Genomic DNA, 21,331 nt, shown 5'->3' with positions numbered 1-21,331 from the left:
CACATAGCCTTGAGGACCAAAAGTGGGCATGAATCAAAATCCCTGATGTATAATCCTTTGAATAGAAAATCCACTTCAAAGTCTTATTTCATCCATCCGAGACTCACGTCTGCACTACTACAGTCAGGCCCCTCGGGTACTAGTTTTAGGGTCAATGTGCTAATAAAACCAGCTAACGATGCCTTTAAAGACCACTAGGTCTGTGAAGGCTGACCACAGGAGATTTACCTTTTTATTTCAATATTTATGAATACATATGAGATCATTTATTCATTAATTTAACCCTCCACACCATAGCTTCATTATTTACATTTTCTATTTATTATTTATCAGTAAACACTGGTCAAACTGCAAGCTGACTTGTTAGAAGCTGGGGAACTTTTTACATTGTTCTTATAATATTTGAGCTGCAAACCAGCAATAACATAAACAGTGCATACAATAATTTTCATAGTGTAAAGAAAATAAATACAATCATAACTCAGGTAATGTTCAGGGATAGGTTTGGGAACCTTGATAACATCCTAATTTCCAACAATAAAGTTAGGACATACCAAATGTAAAAAATGTTTTTAAAAAAAAATAAGAAAAACAATTGAAGGATTTGGAAATCATTTAAAGCTTTTGTTGCTATTGTTATTATTATTTTTTAATGTGTTTTGTTTTACAATCTTTCAATAATTTTTTCGGTTAAAAGTGAGTTGAGAAACACTCAGCAAGCCCTCCAAACTAACACTGCCATAGGCCATGTTTCAAAATACCTTTGAATTGTCCTTTAAATTAGCACCCCTACAGGTGGCAGGAGATATTATCGCATCTCAGATCTATATACAAACATGTATAGTTTGTACGTACTTTGAAATAAGACTCCAATAAGCATTTCAAACATGTTATATTTGGCATCACCAGCAAACTGACCTTGCATCATTAAGTGTTTACTTATGGACAAGTGACAAGGTTTTAGTGAGGAGGCTGAAAGGGAAGCACAGGAAAGTCACAGAAACAGCAGACAAGTTTGAGACTAGTTGTAAGAGCTGTTTTTTCACTGGCTTGTTTTCTTCCATTTACACTTATTTGTTTTGGTTTTCGCCTGCTGTTTCACTTGCTCTTTTCACTTCATTTTCTAAATTTTGAATAAACGTTGTTTATTGCAGATGATTAAATCTCAAAATCCGTTACACTATTACAATGAGGATCTTTATCATGTTGAACGATTTGTCCACACGGGCTTTAACAGAGTGAATCTCTTCCCTCCATTTCTTCAAAAAACACTCTGTCTCTCTGCCAACTCGTGTTATTGTCCGTGAAATACACCAGCAAGTGGCATCAATTACAAAATATAGTTTAATATCAAATCTTAAGATGTGTGTGTTTTTTTATATATATCATTAACAGTTGCAGAGTAGTTGTTTTAATTTAAATTAGTCTAAATCTAAGTCAGAAAGTTACATTTTAATATCATCAGTCTTAGTCTCTGATTATAATGCATCAGGCTCACGTTAATTCATAAACTTTGGAAACTGAATTTCGTGGTGAGAATGCTGGAAGGGTTTTCTTCCGACAACAGCTCCACAAAGGTCAAATTCGTGCAGGTGTAACTGCAGTATAAATAGTCCACCACAATTTTTCATGCTTAATGTATGGCTCCGTCGAATGCATTAGAGTATGTCTACAAATGCCCCAAAGATACATTTGTTTATTTTAGGGCTACTTTATCTCTATCTGAGCTTCATATAAAATGTAATGCTATATCTAGATTTTTTGAATATACACCACTTCCTCCATTTCCTTTAAAATATAAGAGAAATTCTATGGTTGACCGATAATGAACCATCATTTCTGTGGTCCACAACCTGAATTAATAAAATGTATACTCGGCAAATTAAAGCTCATATATAGGCATTAGGGGATCTCATGTTTCATGTTGATCTTGCTGCTTAATAGATGAAAGCGACAATTCAAAGCAACATTTTACAATTATTTCAGTAATGTTATATCTACTTTGTCATCTTGTAGCAACACTACTAATCAAAACATAATCTTAAGGATTTTGAAAACTTTTCTGGCAAATAATTAGTTTACTTTAAAAAATAAACTATCAGTTTTATCTTCCTTCTCTATAACTGCACCATGAATATGCAGAATTCTTGCTGACACGGTGGTGTGCGGTTGTTGCCTTACAGCAAGAATCTCACTTAAATCCTGGGCGGGGCCTTTCTGTGTGGAGTTTGCATGTTCTCCCCGTGTATGCATGGGTTCTCTCCGGATACACCAGGCTCCTCCCACAGTCCAAAAACCAGCATGTTAGGTCGTTTAGTGATTCTAATTTGTCCCCAGGAGTGAGTGTGAATGTGCATGGTTGTTTGTGTCGTTTGTCTGTGTTGGCCCTGTGATGGATCCAAGGTGTAGCACACCTTTCCCCAGTCTGCAGCTGGGACAGGGTCTTTTTGTAAATGGTCGGGTACAATGACTGGACTGAAAAATGCGAGGAGACACTCAAACACTAAAGAAAGACTTGAAGAGACCTTGGACAACTATTGCTCAAAACCGTTTTAAAAGATTATAACAAAGTCTGAGTCCTTGGAGGCAAAATATAAAGAAATTATATGAGCTGATGAAAAATTTGCTATATTTTCAGTCAGCTATATTTTGTGGTAATATCACAGGGAAAGAGCATGTTCTAGGAATTAATGACAATATCTTTATCTTCCTCTATATGTTCATAAAAGGAACGTTATCGAGTTCCGCTTCCCCTTTTGTTTAAGCTTAACTAAGATTGCAAACAGTATTCTAGCGGACAAGTGAGTGAATTCAGCTTCTGAATTACTCACTGCACTACAATCAAGAGAGCAGGTAGCTATGGTAATAGACAGAGGGAGCTTTTGTTCATACAGCTTGAAATGTAGAGCTAAAATATTAGATGCATGTTAACTGTGTTCTTTTTGTTTTGCATCATCCACTGCACTGTTTGAATGAATGCTGTTCGATTGTCAGTTTTCAAACATATGAGGTAAACACTAAAGAATAACAGCAATTGCTGCAGCAGGGAGGGAGGGACGTTCCATCAGTTTGGATATTTCACAGCCAATGTGCTCCCTCTGATTGTTTTTGATGATGATTTCCCACGATAAACTGCATGCACTGTATTTCCCAAGGTGCACAGCATGTGGCTGTTGCACAGTGTCAGGGAGTTTAAAGCTGTAAAAGTGGCTAACAATGGAAAATCACTTGAGCGTTCGAGGGGATAACAGAGCCCTGAGAAGAGGTAACGTTGCTGGAAGAGATAAACTGATCACATCTACAGAAAATAGAGATTGAACAGTTTTCTGTTGTGGTAGGTTAGATATTTGTGCTAATGCTAAACTATCTCTGAATTATTGTCTCTTGTGGGGCACTGAATAAAGTTCCAATTGCAGGAGAACTCCTAAGCATATCGTTATATGCAGACAACAAAAATTCATCAGGAAACATCTAAGGAAGGAGGCATTGTAGTCCCAGACACATTGATTGCTGAGTGCTCTCTTGAAAGAGCACTTCACTAACCCCACAATGAGGACAATTACAGCATCATAATATTGAAAAGCTTTTAATCACTGTAAACTATAAAGTAATCTCAATCCTTCAGTTAGATCAGTTTTAGGCCCAATGCTGACATCACTAATTACCACCAAACGTTTTCAATCTATATTAAAACAGTTCCCTGTAATACCTAGTTCAACCTCTGTGTTAAACTTAAAGCTCATAACACTGCAGCTGCAGAAAATTGCTGCCCCTGCCCTTAGCTGCATCTCCTTTAAAAGGTTCTAGCCCCTCAACCACACAGTTTCCACCAGGGACTACATAAAGGAGCAGAAAGGTATTTCACCCTTAAAATGGCCCCGGTCAAGTGGTAGTGCTCTTGAGAGTCCAAATAAGAACAAATAAAAGCACAACCCTCTACAGAGATGTCATACTGACAGTTTTTGTGGTACTGCAGCTGAAGCAAATTTTATCTTCCCTTTCCTGTTGCTTCGTTGCTGTGTCTGCTGTTTCTCAGCACTGATTCTCAGACAGACCTACAGAAGTAAGAGGCTTTTTTTTTCATATCAGTGGACCAATTTACTAAGTTACACTTGTTTGAAAGAGCCCTTTTTTTGTTCCTTTAAAAAAGTCCCTTGGGAGAAATAGGTACTTTTAGATAAATGTGGCTAGAGTTTCACAAAAGTTTCATAAAGCTTGTACAGCAAGCCTAAAGCACAAATGGATGATAAATTGTGGACCAAATGCATTCTATTACATGTGCAACCTGTAATTGCAACCTCACAAGAGCCTACATTTATCAGTTCCACACATATTTTATAGTTTACTGTAATTGGAATACATAACACTTCGCACCATTGTGTTGTGTGTAAATATCTTTGTTTATCATATTGTTCTTTATGGGGTGTTCTGTTGTGACAACATGCTGATGTCTTCTCTATAGTTAGATTTATTTTTTTTTTTCCTGAAGAGGAAAAGTGGAAAATAAGGTTAAGCACACATATTTCCCTAAGAGAGTACCTTATTATTCTCAATTTCTTGTTACCACAGCTCCAATTAACAGCTTTGGTACCAATTAATAAAATCAAGCCTTCCCTGATAAAAGCCCATGGGGTTATATGTGTCAAGAACAACTGGTGGTGCTAACAAAAAGAAAAAAAAAAGGAAAAAGCTAGCAAAATAAACCAAGATTTTGCTGAGAATAATTGGGACAATAAGGTTAAAGTGTGTTGTCATTCCAATTTTACATAATTAGAGAGAAAGCTAAAAATCTTCAATAACATTTCAGGCCATTTCAGTGCTATTTCTACTCCAGATCTCCTCCATGTATAAATTGCACACTGTAGTGTGGGGCAAAAAAAAGTGTTTCTTGTCCTCTTCACTTTCCCGGATTCATCTGCTCTTAAGCATTGCCATAGGGTAATGAGTTGTATGGCTATTGATATGGCATGAGTTTCAGTTTGAACCTACAGGCCTTGCCCGAAGCCAGCATGTTTGTTAGTATGCCTGGAATAATAAGTGACTTAACATGCTTGCCTCTTTGATAACCTTGTACACCTAAAAGACAGCAGTAACAGAGATGCCACACTGAGCAGGCCTTAATTCAATTAACAAAGCATGAACATGCAGGGTAGAAAGAAGTCCATGAGGCTGTGATAAACTTCACAGATTTTTCTGAAAGATGAAATATGGATGTTTAATGTGAATGTTCCCACTGAAGAAGACGCTGATTCAGGACAAACAAAGTAATATTTTCCTTAACGCACATGTACATAATTGTTAGTGTGTTAGCCACGAGCCAATAGTTACGGTGGCCGAGAAGGGCAAAACAAAATTACAAACTCTGAAACACTTTTACATTTTGGAAAACAAAATAACATTTCCCAAAACAAATTAACATTTCAGAAAACAAAATTACAAACTCTGAAACACTTTTACATTTTGGAAAACAAAATAACATTTCCCGAAACAAATTAACATTTCAGAAAACAAATTAACATTTCAGAAAACAAATTTACATTTCGCGAAACACTTTTACAAGTTCCGAAACAAATTAACATTTCACAAAACACTTTTACAAAGTCGACAATATTACGGAAAGGGAGGTTCCAAACCTCCAAGCTCCGAGGTTGACCCGGAAGTTATAACGGAAGCCTTCGATTTGAATTCATAGTGATCCAAGATGAACAGCGATATAGCAGCGTTTCAAAACCATATAGAACACTAGACAGAGCATTGGCTGCTGAGACGCGAGAAAAACGGCCGCCATCTTGGAGTGGTGAACGTCAAGCTCACGATAACGTTTGTCATTGAATTTGCAACTAGAGACTTGTCAAGATGCCTGGCTGGTGTTCAGCATACAACTGCTCAAACGAGCGAACCAAGGAAAACAGAAGTCGTGGGATTACTTTTCACAAGTAAGATTTAACATTACCGTACTATTGAATCTATTTGTTTTACCAGAGTGTTGTAGTATAAATAGATGCTCCTGAGGCCGTGGCTAGCTAGATTAGCTCACAAAATGAATATGAATGGCTTGATGATATGATAATGAAATTAATGAAAATGAAAACATGACATAGGCTACTTGAACAACAAAGTAATAGCGGAGGGCAACGGCAGAGTAATATTGGCGTATTAACACTATGCGACCACATCGTAAATGAATGACCGATCAGCTAACAGCTGACAGATGACAGCTGAGAGCTGACAGCTCGGCATCAACCATAGCATCCTATTATATAAATGGCTTGAAATTAAGGAAATGAAAACATGACATACTTTAACAACAAAGTTTAAAATAAAGATAAACAATAAAAAACTGTACAGCATTTTATGAACTTCATTTTAGGCGAACGTATGCTAAGGTTACTGAGTCGTATCACTGTTGATATGGGTGGTGGAGACGTAGCACATTACAAATGAAAACCAGAACATGAATGTGAACATGATGAACAACAAGGAATGACCAAAGTTACATCTGACACTTTTTAAGGTTTCCACAGGATACAGAGTTGAGAAAAAAGTGGGAAGTGGTGCTGAGGAGAGATGGGTTCGCAACAACGGATCATTCCATAATATGCAGCCAACATTTCATGCAAAGCAGTTCTCTTTCAGGGCTTTTAGTCCTCTCTGTCTCTCCCTCTCTCTCAATTCAATTCAATTGAATGAGCTTTATTGGCATGAAAAAGTAAATGTATTGCCAAAGCATAAAATATAATGAACATGTAATGATTAATTTATATTATACACATTGTTTTTGCTGCAATAAAGTGCAGTGTGTCTGAGGGACTTGTTTTGAGGTGCATCCAAAATTGTAGTGCTCTTTTTTGTATATTAATGGCCAGTGGATATCTTCCCTACATATATATATATATGTACATACACATATACATATATATATATATATATATATATATATATATATATATATATAATTGTGGGGAAAAAAAGAAGTGTGAAAAAAAAAACAATATTGAAATGTAATGTTGAAGGTCCGTGTATGATTCACTTAAGAACTAAAAATAAAAATAAAATGAAAAAATGACTCGTTATCTCATTGTTTGTTTTTCAAAGGTGAACCATGAACTATTAATGACTCATGTAGGCCTATATTGTGTTACGTTATGCCAAGTATGAACAATAAATCCCGCCAAACCATGTTTTTTTTTATCAGTGCTTCACGGATGACATTTAAAACGCATAAACACGAGTGTTATTCAGCGATATATTATTAATTAAATGCGCTGACTGTTCATTGCTCCTATCAACCCGGTTATACTGAATGGAGCGAATCACCACTCCAATATGGCGGCCCTGCGTTACGTTCGGCCCAAGAGCGGTTACGTTCGTTGCTCAGTCTAGTGTTCTATATGATGTCTATGTTCAAAACGCTGCTATATCGCTGTTCATCTTGGATCACTTCCGGGTCAACCTCGGAGCTTGGAGGTTTGGAACCTCCCTTTCCGTAATATTGTCGACTTTGTAAAAGTGTTTTCTGAAATGTTAATTTGTTTTGGGAAATGTTATTTTGTTTTCCAAAATGTAAAAGTGTTTCAAAGTTTGTAATTTTGTTTTCTGAAATGTTAATTTGTTTTGGGAAATGTTATTTTGTTTTCCAAAATGTAAAAGTGTTTCAGAGTTTGTAATTTTGTTTTGCCCTTCTCGGCCACCGTAAATAGTAGCTCATTCCATCCTCTCCTTTTTACAAAGTTGAATTCCAATTTATCAAGAAAGCCATCACAACCAATCAGAGTGTCTTCACTTTAAATGGATTACATCCTTTGATAGATATGTGATCTTCTTTACATCTGTAAATAATTGTTTTCATGGGCAAATACATCATTCTATCAGTAATGGTACTTCTGCACAACCTTGGCCATTATTCTCAGATGTATTCTCAGATATTAAAATTGTAACTGCCAGTTATCATGTGTTTTCTTTGACCAACAAAACCTCATGTGAGCCATTTCTATTCACAAGTGGACAATGTTTTTCATAAGCATCATAACTTAAGTAAACATTTTTTGGGGGGGGGGTACTCTGTCACAGTTGGATGCACTCTATTACTATTCATCATCAACACCACTTCCACACTGGACTGTATGAACAACTGACCAATTCTGTTGTATTCCAAGTGAAGAAAGTCTATTCTATGTCCACAAAGAGTCTCTGACAGATACCATGACTATTAAACAATATTTGCTGCAAAGCAAGCATGCATTCTGCAGTCCAAATGAGGACAAGCTTCTGGCAAAGAGCTGTGGATTGAAGATGACAAGGAGCATTATTTTTCAATAACATAGGGTTTGTAATGGATTAAAGGAATGAATATTGAATTTGGGCATTAAATATTACTGCTACCTACCAAGCACATGATGCTGCAGAAGTTGTTGTGCTAGGTTGGTTTCTGCATCTACTCTGTTTGTGTCAACCGTGTCTGAAACTGTGCGGACTGGATTTTGACAAAATCTGAATCTTTGAGAATGTTGAGCCTGTGCAGCCCATGTCTGAGATAGCCCAAGCTAGCCTTGTTACAAGTGCCGTGAAAGCATGTGACAGTATGTTAAGTGGTTGCATGTACTTTTCTCTTTAAACTTTTTCATATTTCTTGTTGAAATGGATCCAATAAACAAAGAAGCAAGAAGGAATTACAGAAATGCTTTTTAAGATTCATGAATTAGTCAATCCACTTACAAAAAGGCTTCATATTTTTCAGTGAATTAGAGTCTTCATGTGTTGTGAGTTAAAGGCAAGTGATAATTAGGGCACTAATTGACATTTTACCCTGCTGTCTGGCTGAAAGACCAAATACCTTGTTACTAATGCATCAACATTAACATTTTTACTTTGTGCAAAGTATTCTCTCTCTTCCTCTCCTTCGCTGTCATATACATTGTCAGAAAAAAGAAGAAAGCAAGCTAGACTTGGGGATTTATCCAAAAGCTGTTGATAGCAATGGATGTTGTTCATGCTTCTTTTTCTAATATTAAGAATAAATTGATTATAGATTTCCTAAAACTTTCATGATCTCCACAAATGTGCACCTCTGTGCCCATCTTGCTCTCTCCATGTTATATTCAAAGAAGTAAATTTGTATCCAAGAACCTGGTCCTCTCACTAATGTTCCTCCTTGTCAGAGACAAAGGGGTTTTAAGACTGGAGGATTTGGCAGGCTCCACTATTTGCAGGAGATATTTCAGCCCATCCATCTTGCTAGGATAATAGAGTGTCCTTGCCTTTCAACGCCTAGAGGAGTGACCAGTTATCACAAGCCACCAGCTCCATTGTTAATAAAACAGGGGATGGGGGGGATCGTGTTTAGGACAAAGATAAAAAAAAAAGAAGAAAGATAGAAAGAGGGGTATAGAGGAGAAATGGGTGCATGTTATTCTGACAGATGCCTTGTAAAGGTGAGGTTGATCGCGATCAGCAGCCAGTTGCCGAACTGGCAGGAGTTCTCTTTTAACATCTTAGCTTTGGTTTCTGTGAAGATAAATTTAGCCCCATCATATCTCTCCTCAGACCGTGGAGAAGTGAGGAGAGGGGAGATGAGAAGAATTGGAGTGGAGAGGTGGGGCAGGCAGTGTTAGGCTGATCTAGCTAATGGCCAAACTGACCTTCACAGAAAGTCAGATGGTAAGAAGAGGAAGTAGTGTGTCACACAAAGCCCCAGCAGTTTAATCAAGGCTCTTTCCATTATGCTTGACCTCACCATGATTTTAGGGAAAGTAGTTAAAATTTCATTGACTGCAGTGAGTGTGTGGACAACTGGAACGACGCAGGAAAGGACAAATTAAGTTCAAACAAAGAGAAGGAAATTGTATGTAGTTTTGTGTGATTTGCATCGCAACAAAAGGAGAGATTGAAAACACAAACAAATGCTGCAGATGTCAGAGATAGCTTGTAATATTATAACATCAAATCCCTAAAGTGTTTGTCATCGTGAGTGCGGCATCAGTGCTCAAGTAGCAGAAAGGCTGAGTAAAGTGTAATAATGTATAGAGGCAATATCATCTTGAATTTTAGAATGAAGCAGAACTGGTTTCATATTAAGTAAAGCTGCCCCAGGCCTTTCCTCCTCTCTATGTTTTTTATCATATCTTTTCACTCTGCAGTCCACAGCACATTCCCCTGTCGTACCTGATTGAGATATAGTCTCGACAAATGCTCACAATGACAAGTGAATCTCTCCTAGGATCACTGTTTAATCTCACCTTAAATTTTCCTTGTCCAGAGAGCCTGTAAAACACGCAGCGGTTCCTAAATCCGAATAAAACCAGGTTTGGTGCGGAGAATAACATCTCCGTACAAATAATGCTCCAGTCAAGAATGCAGATTTTCTTTTACTTGACTCACAGAAGGGTTCTCACAATGTTAAAAGAAGCCTGTTGAAGACAGAGCTGCAAAGCACCATTCACAGTAAAAGCTTATAGAGCGTTTTCAGACTTTATGTTAAGATATCACATATTCTCTGATTCACATCAAATTCAGAAATGGCAAGTGATAATGTGTTTTTGCTTAAAGCATAAAAATGCTCAAAACGCAGTTCCATGAATGAACATGAAATAGCGAGATCGATCTACAGTGCAAAAATATTGCACTTTCTCAGTAAAGGCTGACAAATTGTACAGATAATGTGGTTTCCTTATTCTGTTCCCTACACAGGTACAGCTTATGTCTCCATATCTATCCCAACATGATAACTGCTTTCATGTTACGCGAGTGTTTATTTGATCAAAAACGCTTATACGAAGAAAGAAGGTATGTCAGGATTTATTTACTTTTCTACCATGCTTTAATCGTTTGGATTAGGCATTAAAAGTACAGGATTGGGGCGGTCGGTGGCGTAGAGGGATAAGCAGGTGCCGAATGTACAGAGGCTACAGTCCTCGCTGCCCCGGTTCAATTCCTGCACTTGACGGCCCTTTGCTGCATGTCATTCCCCCTCTCTCTGCTTCCTGTCTCTGTACAGCTGTCCTGTCCATTAAAGGCATAAAAAGTAAAAAAAAAAATATTTTAAAAAAGTACAGTATTAACTTTAAAATTAATGTTAGAGTTACAAAAAACAACATGTTTATGGTTTTCACGTTTTAATATTCATGTCACAATTGCCGTCATGTCAACCCTGCCTGGCTATTTATCATACATTTTCTGATGAGACTAGATTACAATTAGTCACAATGGGATACAGAGAATTAAAGTCAATATCAACACCTTGGCCTTTATCTTGTGTCTATTGACCTGTTCTGGAGCGGCTTTTAAAGTGACTCAAAATCCTTGTCTTGCCAGTATAGGCTGTTGCTGTTGATGAGGGTCATTGTCATTGCAAAATCGTACTTGGTCTAAAACAAGGTTAAGGTGCATCATACTATACAGCAGCACTGACATGGATACCAGGAATGAAGGCTTCCCAGCAGAAACCTGCATCACAACAAGATGATCAATATTATTCACTTAAACTGTCAGTGGTTTTAATCTAGTGGCTGATTGGATTGGTGTACATCGATTACTTCATTAGTTTTTTAGTAACGTCAATAGTTACTAAATATTTACTCTAAAAAGAAAGTATACGTAGTAGCAGTAGTGTGTTTTAATAAAAACAAAGAGCAGGAAAACATGTCAAAGAAAACTATCACATCATAACTGCCAAAAACAGATGTGTGATGTAATAGATATATCTTTTTAAAATGTGAAACTTTGGCCTTCGATTACTCTAAATAGCGGAAAGGTGTTTCAAAATGCAAAAGCTATTCTTTTTCAAACCGACCCATCATACTCGTACTTGATACATTTAGTTCTAGATGATTTATCCTTAAAAATTATAACTAATCTTTGATCACATATTTACAGTTGTTCAATTTTACAAATGTTTTTCTCTAAAATAGCACATCAGCAGAAAAAAAGTGTCATTTCTTACAGAAAAGTGGTCTATGTACAAGTAATGCAAAGAGGCCGACTTGATTTACTTCTTAGTTCTTTATAAATTGCGTCTTATAAGACTCTATTGCTGTAAACAATACCCAATACACATTGAGTATTGTTTTTCCAAACACCCTAAAGTCTCCTCTCTGATATCAGCTCTTTGCCAAACAAGATTTAGCACTTGAGTCTGTTTCAAAAGTCTAAAAATTGTCAGCATTAAAAGGACTAAGCACCTATACCATTTTGCTAATGGGATTTTCCAGTCCAGTCAATAAGTACATTTGTCAGTAATACATTTAGCCTATGTGAGAGCCTTGTAACACTACTTGACGTTGGTTCATTTTCAGGCTCCACGGTGACACTTCAATAGATTATTTTTGACAACTATACCATCTCCATAGTGTTGGCTGAGGCGGTATCCCGGCATCACTGGACTCCCACATATTAGCTCAGTTCAAAGTTTTTTCAGACTCATAAACTTATGGTCCTGCGCTTGGAGACTCTTAAATTATAGTGCTAAAACAATTAGATTGAACAGCAACTTGTCGACAACGAGATACGATACTGTAGAGTGCACCAGTGCCTCATGAAACATTAGTAAGTTGCCATTCACGTCAAATATAGTAGACTGAACTGAATTGTTGTAATGTTACCTTATTTTACATTGTTAATTAAAATGAAATAAAAAAGTCTATCATTGTTCATTTATTTCTTGTGGGCATATGTGTTCATTGTTTTTTTATTCCCCTTCAAAACAAGGCTTTAATCTCCTGTTTTCCAGACACTGGTAATGCATATACATGTCAGTAAATATATCGATCCTTAGGAGTCCACAGAACACAGAGTGAAAACTCCCAATAAATCAATGCAGTCTATGAGGTGAGTTTTGCAATAAGTTAATATATTTATCCACCACAACTACTATTAAGGATGCGGTTTGTTGTGCGTTGTGAGAAGTCTACATAATAGATGCAAGTGCCATTCTTATCCACAAAAATCTGAATCTGATTAAATCATGAATAAAGAAAGGTGTCTGTGTGGCCAAGAACTGCTCAATAATCAGCCCAAGGACTCACCAGCTATAGGAGGGAACAATTTCCGCCAGCTGTGCCTTTTCATGTTAGCTCTTGCCCCTCTCCCAACCCTTCCCTTCCCATGCAACAACTCCCTGATGCACTCCGAATGACAGAGGAAAGGAAATTATCGAACACCAATACAATAAAGCTGTCTGGTAACTTAATAGGCCTGCTGAGTAGGGGCACCGTGGCCATCTTGCTTTGAGGCGATAATGAGAGTCATCATTCCCTCTTGGTCTGGAATAAAGAGGCCTGTGTGTGAACATGCATTTATGTGTGTTTGTGTGTGAGCAGGTGTGTGCGTGCATGCGCATGTTAGTCTTTTACCTTCTTTCGTCCGGTTTGGCCCAATAAGCAAATACCATAGTGCTTCAACAAAGCCAGAGAGATATTCAGCTGAATAAAACCTTGGGAGAAATCGGTAAGAAATCTTGTTCATTAAATCAGACTCAAGTCCAAATATTGCCTTTGTAAGCTTTAGGGAAACAGAAAACATACACTGTCCCATTTATCGTATCACAGGTCCCTTAATAAATTATATGTTGGGGAAATGTGTGTCCGCCTAATAAAAGAAATCTGTCTATTAGCAGAGACAAAAAAAAAAACACTTGTAAAGGCAGCTCAATAAGAATTATGATCAAATATAAGAAGCTTCAATGATGCGTTTGTGCAAGTGACAAGGTGATGTGTTACCAGTGGACTCTGAAATATCAGTTATCAAACTCCATAAACAAGGACTCTTTTCCTCTTTATTTATGTCACCAGTGGGATTTTCATTTAACTCACTTATGCAAATTCAAGAACATCATCTACAAGTGCTTTTTTAAAAAGAAGATCCTAAGGGATACTAAGATATAAACATGGGAAGCTACTGCACCTCTGTCCTTCTTTAAAAATAAATGTGATAGATTGCATCAGATATAAGACTGGCAGTGGAATATTACAGTATGATTGTTCAGGGCTTGCTGTCTCTCATGGCTCAGATTTAGTTTAGTGCAGGTTTTAAGTCTAAGAGAGCTAAGAGAGCCTGTGTGATTGTGTGGCAAGCAGACCGTGCAGAAAGAGGTCATATGGGATTGCTTGATCACTCACATGGATATGTTAACAAAGAACTGAAGTGGCAAACATGGCAACTCATCTTTCTTGAATAAAGTTGCTCACTATTTGCATGTACAGATTTAAGTTTCTATATTATTTATGCTCTTATAATTTATCCACATAAACTGAGTACACAAAACGGACAGAAAAATAACTCTTGGTGACTTTTACAATGAACCAAGGGTCCAAGTAGCATTCTAAGTATATTTTGACCTGTTGACTTCTGCTGACTGTGTGCCTGAGGACACCAAGGGAGCTTGGGTAAGAGAGACTGCTTTGTGTTTACACCTGTGCCTCGTTAGCTTTACTCATTTGCTGATGGTGGACCCATGGGTGCACAAAAGGCATAAATATGTAATGCAGAGAAAACTAAGGCAACAACTTTGGTAAACATACAGAAACTGCTACATGAAAAACAAATAGATGTGTATTTTCTCAACTATGTATTTAGAATAATAAACATATCAAGTTCACAATGCCCTTGCAGTATTTAAGGCTCTTTGAAATCCACCAAAACCTCAAATACTCAAATTCATTTTCCAATTACTCCTCCGTCGTTTATGTTATAACACTCATTTGCCCAAAAAGAAATAAGGTCAAATAATCCCAGTTTGTTTCACAGATGACTTTCAAGCTGGGACTGATGCACCGTAGATCTGTTTCGACCTCACTCTGACCGTCACTACGGTCTTAAAAAGGAATGATCACCTTCGTTCTGCCTATTACCGAAACCATATGTCAAAAACGTCACGCCCGTGACCTCCGGAAGCAGAACGACCTGCGTTAACAAATAGCAGGGATTGCTCCCGGTTCAGTCTCTCACCTTGATCGCCTCAAAACCGGACCAGGTAAGAAGCAGATATTTTTTGCATAGGCTACACAGTCACAGAATTCACTACCCGAGGGTAACAGGTGCCTTGTGTCCCTGTGAATTGGACTGTGCAGTTAAGCTAATATCACGTTGCCGTGAGCCTGCTTTAATTGCGTTCGCGCTCTGTTGCAGATCACCGTAGCGCTTCACTTGTTTTGTTATTTATTGTTTGTTATACGTTGCGTGCCCTATACCGCTGTTCGCAGCCGTGGGGTTAGTGTGCGCCTGCTAGGTGCGTTCGCGCACTGGTGCAGGCCGCCAGAGGAAGATTATTAAGTGAATTTTTTGTTGCTGTTGGTTACCACTAAGTGAGCCTTCTTAACGCGTTTGCATACGTACAGGCCACCCTAGCGCTACACTTGCATATATTTTGTATTGCTGGTAGCATATTGTTTTCTAAGGTAGTGTGTTGTTTAAGTTTCACATTACTCTACCGCTGTTGTAACTGGTTGTGTAAGCCAGTAGGTGAATGCGTGCACTGTTGTTGGTAAGCAAGTGCATTTGGGCATTTTTTGTTGTTTAAAAAAAAAAAAAAAAACACTCAGTTCTGCACCTGCATATTTGTTTGTTCTGTGTGTTACTTTGGCCACTGGAATTTTTCAGGTAAGTAGCCAGATAAGGTAAGGATTATTGTTATAAATAAATGAGTGTTGTTCAGGTAAGGACAGATTGGTGCTTACTGATTATTGTTTACTGTTTCAGTGGTGACATAAATAAATAAATTAATTAATTAATTAAGTGGTTTATCAAACAGCACCCTATAGCCGCTGTTCGCAGCCGTTGGGTTGAGTGTGTGCCGGTTAGGTGCGTTCGCGCGCTGTTGCCGGCCACCAGCTTTTTTCCTGCAACTCGCCATAATGGCCTCGCACCACTGCAGAGTCTGCATGGTTGCGATGAGCACCGCAGACGGGCACAGGGAGTGCCCTACTTGCCTTGGGGCCGCCCACGTGTTGGAGGACGTGGACAACCCCTGCAGTGCAGCAGTTGACCTTCTTAGGGGGGAACGACTTCGCCGTGCCAACCTGGTGTCTGGTCACATGCATGAAGGCAGGGCGGAAAGGCGACGCTCACCCCATCGGTCGGCCCGTAAACATGGGCATAAGCGTACGCGCAAATGCTCAAGGGACCGGCAGCGTGAGTCCCCCATAGGTCTGACCAGGAAGGGGCCTCCAGAGCTGCGAAGCGCCCTGTTACAGCTGAGGCAGCAGAGGGCGGCAGTGCGGGGTTAGCCCAAATCCTCTCAGCTCTTCAGGGGCTATCAAGGAGGATGGACAGGCTAGAAGGCCATCAAGGCCCGCCATCCCTACCGCCATCCCTACCGCCGGGCCAGGAGGGTCCCCCCTTATGCAGGCCTGAGAGCCATGGTGAGGAGGAGGACTGGGCCGATACAGACGTGCTGTCCCTCCACGCGTCACAGACCACTGACGCCACAGGTGGAGGCAGCCGTGGTGGTGAACTACACACTGGCTCTAGAGGTGAGCCCACAGTCGTGGGGGAGATACCGGTAAGCCATCTGCTGTCAAGGGTATTGTGTGCCTCTAAAATTCTAGGCCTTCAGCCCCCCACACCAGACCCAGCTCCTTATGGGGGTGTTTGGGAGGGTGTATCTCACGCTAGCCCCCCACCTTCTATTCCCGTGGCGGAGGACTACACCAAGATGCTGAGGACCGCTTGGGGTAAGACCTTGCAGCAGCCCCAGTTTAACCCAGGCTGCCGTCAGTTGGCAATGGCTGTATACCCTGCTGAAACAGGGCTGGGAGACATGCCACCAGTGGAGGCGTCAGTTGCCTCTTGGACGTCACTTGGGCCTGCGCGGGTATCCCCTAATCCACGTTGCCCGCGTAAGGAGTGTGCAAAGACAGACCGCCTGGTCAGTAGGTCTTTTAACGCTTCGGCACGAGCAGCCCGTATGGGCAATGCCCTTGCTATGACGCTGGCGGCTCTGCGTAAGACGCTAGACCCGGCAGACGGAGATGCCATGGCCCTGGTGGAGGCTACGCTATCTGCTCACTCCCAGCTCACACGGGATGTAGGAGACTCGATGGCCTCGGCAGTGTTGTGCCGTCGTCAGGTGTGGCTTGCGCAAACCTGTCTGCCAGAGGCTATTAAAGCAGAGCTGATTAACCTCCCTGTGGCACCTGGGTGTGTTTTTCATCCAGGATCCCAGGAGGTGCTGGACCGTGCCGCAGCATCAAGGGAGGCTGTCCAACGGGTAGGCGTTAGAGCAGCTCCCGGCGTCTACAGAGCAGCAGTGGGTAGGTTCAGGCAACGGCAGCCCGGCCGGCCTCCTCAGGCTAGTATCGCTCAGGGCCAGCGCTTTCAGGCAGTTACCCAGGGGCCAGCCCCACATCCCCAGTTCAGGGGGAGGCGGGGATCAAAACCAAACAGGGGCAGAAACGCAGGCCGGGGCGGTGGCCCGGCGTAGCAGTCAGGGGCTGCCCGTCGGATGCCCTTCCCAGCTGTCTCGGATCTCCTGGGAGGGGATTGTGCCAGACCCTTGGGTCGTGACAATGGTTACCCACGGGTACCGGCTACAATTTCGACGGCGGCCCCCAGTTTTTTCAGGGGTCAGAATAACAGCTGTAAGAGACCCAATTTTAAAGTCCGTACTCGACAACGAGGTTCGAGAACTACTTTTAAAAGGGGCTATCTCGGAGGTACCACCCAGCGCACATCGAGCTGGGTTTTATTCCAAATGTTTTATTGTGCCCAAAAAGGACGGCGGTCATCGGCCTGTCCTCGACCTCAGGCCCCTAAATCAATACCTCAAGGTGCTGCCATTCAAAATGGTTCACACCGCAGTGGTAATACGATCAATCCAGCAGGGGGAGTGGTTTACGTCTCTGGACCTGAAGGACGCATATTTTCATGTCCCAATCTGCCCAGAACACAGGCCATACCTCCGTTTCGCCTTTCGAGGCAGGGCGTTCCAGTTTCAGGTCCTTCCTGTTTCAGGTCCTTCCTTTCGGCCTCTCCCTGGCACCAAGAGTTTTCAGTCGTGTGGTGTCCGCTGCACTAGCCCCCCTCCAGGCACAGGGTTTGAAGATACTACCGTACTTAGACGATTGGCTCGTTTGCGCCCATTCTCAAGAGCAAGTGGTGCGCGACACGGAGACACTGCTGGCCCACATCCAGTTCCTGGGCTTCGTGGTAAATTGGAAGAAATCCAATTTGCGGCCCCGCCAACAGGCAGAATTCCTGGGTATCCTCCTAGATTCAGCCCACATGAAAGCGTCTCTCACTGGCCGGAGAGTAGACAGCCTAATAGAGGCCCTGAAGTGCTTTCGGCTCGGCGGACTAGTTACCGCCCACAGAGTCCAAAGGTTGCTGGGCTTGATGGCTGCGGCAGCCGTCGTGGTTCCTCTTGGCCTGCTGAGGTCACGTCCCTTCCAATGCTGGTTCAATGCGTTCCGACTCCACCCGAGAGACGACAGGCAGGTCAGGCTGCGTGTTTCTCGGGCTTGCATCCGAGCCCTGCGTCCTTGGAGGAGCAGGGAGTTCCTGCTCAGTGGCGTCCCCCTGGGGGGTCATCCTCACAGGAGACAGGTCATCTCGACGGATGCATCCCTAACGGGCTGGGGGGCTGTCTGGGAAGGACGTTCAGTGTGGGGCATTTGGCAACCTCCATGGACGTCGGAACATATCAATGTTCTCGAACTGAAGGCCATTCACCTTGCGCTACAGCGGTTCCTGCCAACATTGCAGCACAGCCATGTTCTGGTGAGATCGGACAGCACCTCTGCGGTGTATCACGTCAACCACCAGGGGGGAACAAAGTCCCAGAAATGCCTCCAAGTGGCGGAGGAGCTCCTAACATGGGCATGGCCACGACTGGCGTCACTGAGGGCTGTGCACGTCCCGGGCGTGGAGAACGGCGCGGCCGACATGCTCTCCAGGACTGGTCCACTCCCGGGAGAATGGAGACTGCACACAGATGTGGTCAACCAGATCTGGATGCGGTACAGGGTTGCGCAAGTGGACCTGTTTGCGTCAGCAGAAACGACCCACTGCCCGGAGTGGTACTCCCTCAGGGGGCAGGGGGGCAGTTTGGGCCTGGATGCTCTATCGAAAGAGTGGCCAATAGGCTTACTGTACGCTTTTCCTCCACTCCCTCTCATCCCTCTGGTTCTACAGAGGATCAAGGAGGGCCAACACACAGTCCTGCTGGTTGCCCCACGTTGGCCAGCGAGACCCTGGTTCTCGGACCTGCTCCAGTTACTGCAGGGTCAGCCATGGCGGTTGCCAAGCAGAGCAGATCTGCTGTCACAAGCAGACGGGAAGGTCTGGCATCCGAACCCAGCCGCCCTGCGCCTTTGGGTTTGGCCGTTGCAGAGCCGGTCGCTGATCGCTTAGGTGAGTCTGTACAGGAGACACTCAACAACGCCAGGGCCCCATCTACTCGAGCCAGTTATGCGCTCAGATGGGGAATTTTTTCTGACTGGTGCCGTAGTATGGATATTGAGCCAGCAGCAACTTGCCCTGTGCCTCATGTGTTACGCTTCTTGCAGTCCCAACTGGATCAAGGCAAGGCGGTTAGTACGGTGAAAGTCTATGCTTCAGCCATTTCCGCTTTCCACCAGGGGGCGAACAACGGGCCTCTCGGAAGGCATCCTTTGGTTGGCCAGTTCTTGAAAGGGGCGCGCCGGTTACGTCCAGCTCGTACCCTACGGGCACCAGGCTGGGACCTTCCGATGGTTTTAACTTCACTCACGGAGGCTCCGTACGAGCCCATTTCGGATTCCGATCCACGCTCTTTGTCTCTCAAGACTGCTTTCCTTCTGGCTCTCTGCTCAGCAAGACGAGTCGGGGAACTGTGTGCCCTCTCTGTCAGTGACGACTGCCTCAGATGGAGGGAAGGCGGCACTGGTGTGTCACTGTGGCCAAATCCAGCCTTTTTACCAAAGGTTATTAACAGGCAGTCCATCAACCATGTTCTGGAGGTGGATCAGTTTCAGCCTGCCTCTTCCTCACAGGCAGAGCAGGAGAAGTTACTCACCTTGTGCCCAGTGAGATCCTTGAGGGCTTATCTGGCCCTTACACAGCCACTGAGGAGAGCACACTCCCAACTGTTTGTCTGCTATGGGGCAGCAAAAAGGGGGTTGCCTCTTTCAAAGCAAAGGCTGAGGTTATTTCCCATGCCTATAAGGCACGGGGGATGCAAGCCCCTCCTGGTATAAGAGCTCATTCTACCAGAAGTATGGCAACGTCCTGGGCTGCCCTCAGGGGAGTACCAGCAGACGATATCTGTGCAGTGGCCTCATGGTCTACGCCATGCACTTTTACTAAGGTTTTATAGGGTGGATGTAACTCGCCCAGCTTCGGTCGGCGACGCCGCCCTCATGTCCGTGACCGAGCGAGGTTTTAATAATTAGCTTTTATGTTCTTCGCGACCATTTTGGTATTTGTCATCCCTTTTTAAGACCGTAGTGACGGTCAGAGTGAGGTCGAAACAGATCGTAAGTTACGAATGTAACTACGGATCTGTGAGACCGAGGCGCTCAAGGTAGGAGACTGAACCGGGAGCAATCCCTGCTATTTGTTAACGCAGGTCGTTCTGCTTCCGGAGGTCACGGGCGTGACGTTTTTGACATATGGTTTTGGTGATAGGCAGAACGAAGGTGATCATTCCTTTTTAAGACCGTAGTGACGGTCATAATCCGTAGTTACATTTGTAACTTACGTTGTGCATGGGTGTCATTTGAGAAAGTACAGAGGGTGAGCCATCTCTGATATGCCCCTGAGCACATCAGTCACAGAGGCGAAAAAAGTCTATATGTGTATGGTCGAGCTGACATCATGCACCACGCTGCTCCAGCGGCAAAGACATCTTTTTTCTTTATTTCAGATGCAGGGAAACGACATTTGCAATGGATTTACAGTATCAGTATTTTATTGTATTTCATACTGACTGTAAATTATAGTTAAATACTCATCCATTCCATGTGAATTGGAATTTAATGTAGTCAGTTAACTAATCACGATAGATACCATTTCTAATATGTCATCTACTGTGATTTTACTGGGTTTTAACAACCCAAACTACTCTGGCAATTATAATTTGCATTAAATGTTTGTGTGTGTGTGTGTATATGTATATATATATATATATATACAGATGTTATATTCAAAAGTAGAAGATTTCTTATTACTTTTTATTACTGGCAATATTATAGTAGATACAGTAAAGTTGCATTAAAACTTATAGTGTCACATTGTTATGTATATGTATCCAATGTACAGTAATATACTGTTAGATAACAGTAGCTGCACAATATTGGTAATATTTTCCTGTTATTTTTCAGTGACATTTTTGTGCAGTGTATCTACCCATATAAATGTGGAT

General features: G+C 41.9%; 1 protein-coding gene across 5 annotated transcripts in view; it reads right to left on the bottom strand.

The window, feature by feature from the left end:
* Positions 1-21,331, bottom strand: part of pcdh9 (protocadherin 9) — a 222,781-nt gene that overhangs the window by 142,964 nt on the left and 58,486 nt on the right. The gene's annotated exons all lie outside the window — the stretch shown is intronic.

Source organism: Odontesthes bonariensis, chromosome 1, assembly GCF_027942865.1.
Source record: "Odontesthes bonariensis isolate fOdoBon6 chromosome 1, fOdoBon6.hap1, whole genome shotgun sequence".
NCBI classification, from domain to species: Eukaryota; Metazoa; Chordata; class Actinopteri; order Atheriniformes; family Atherinopsidae; genus Odontesthes; species Odontesthes bonariensis.
This window is presented reverse-complemented; position numbering and strand designations above follow the sequence as displayed.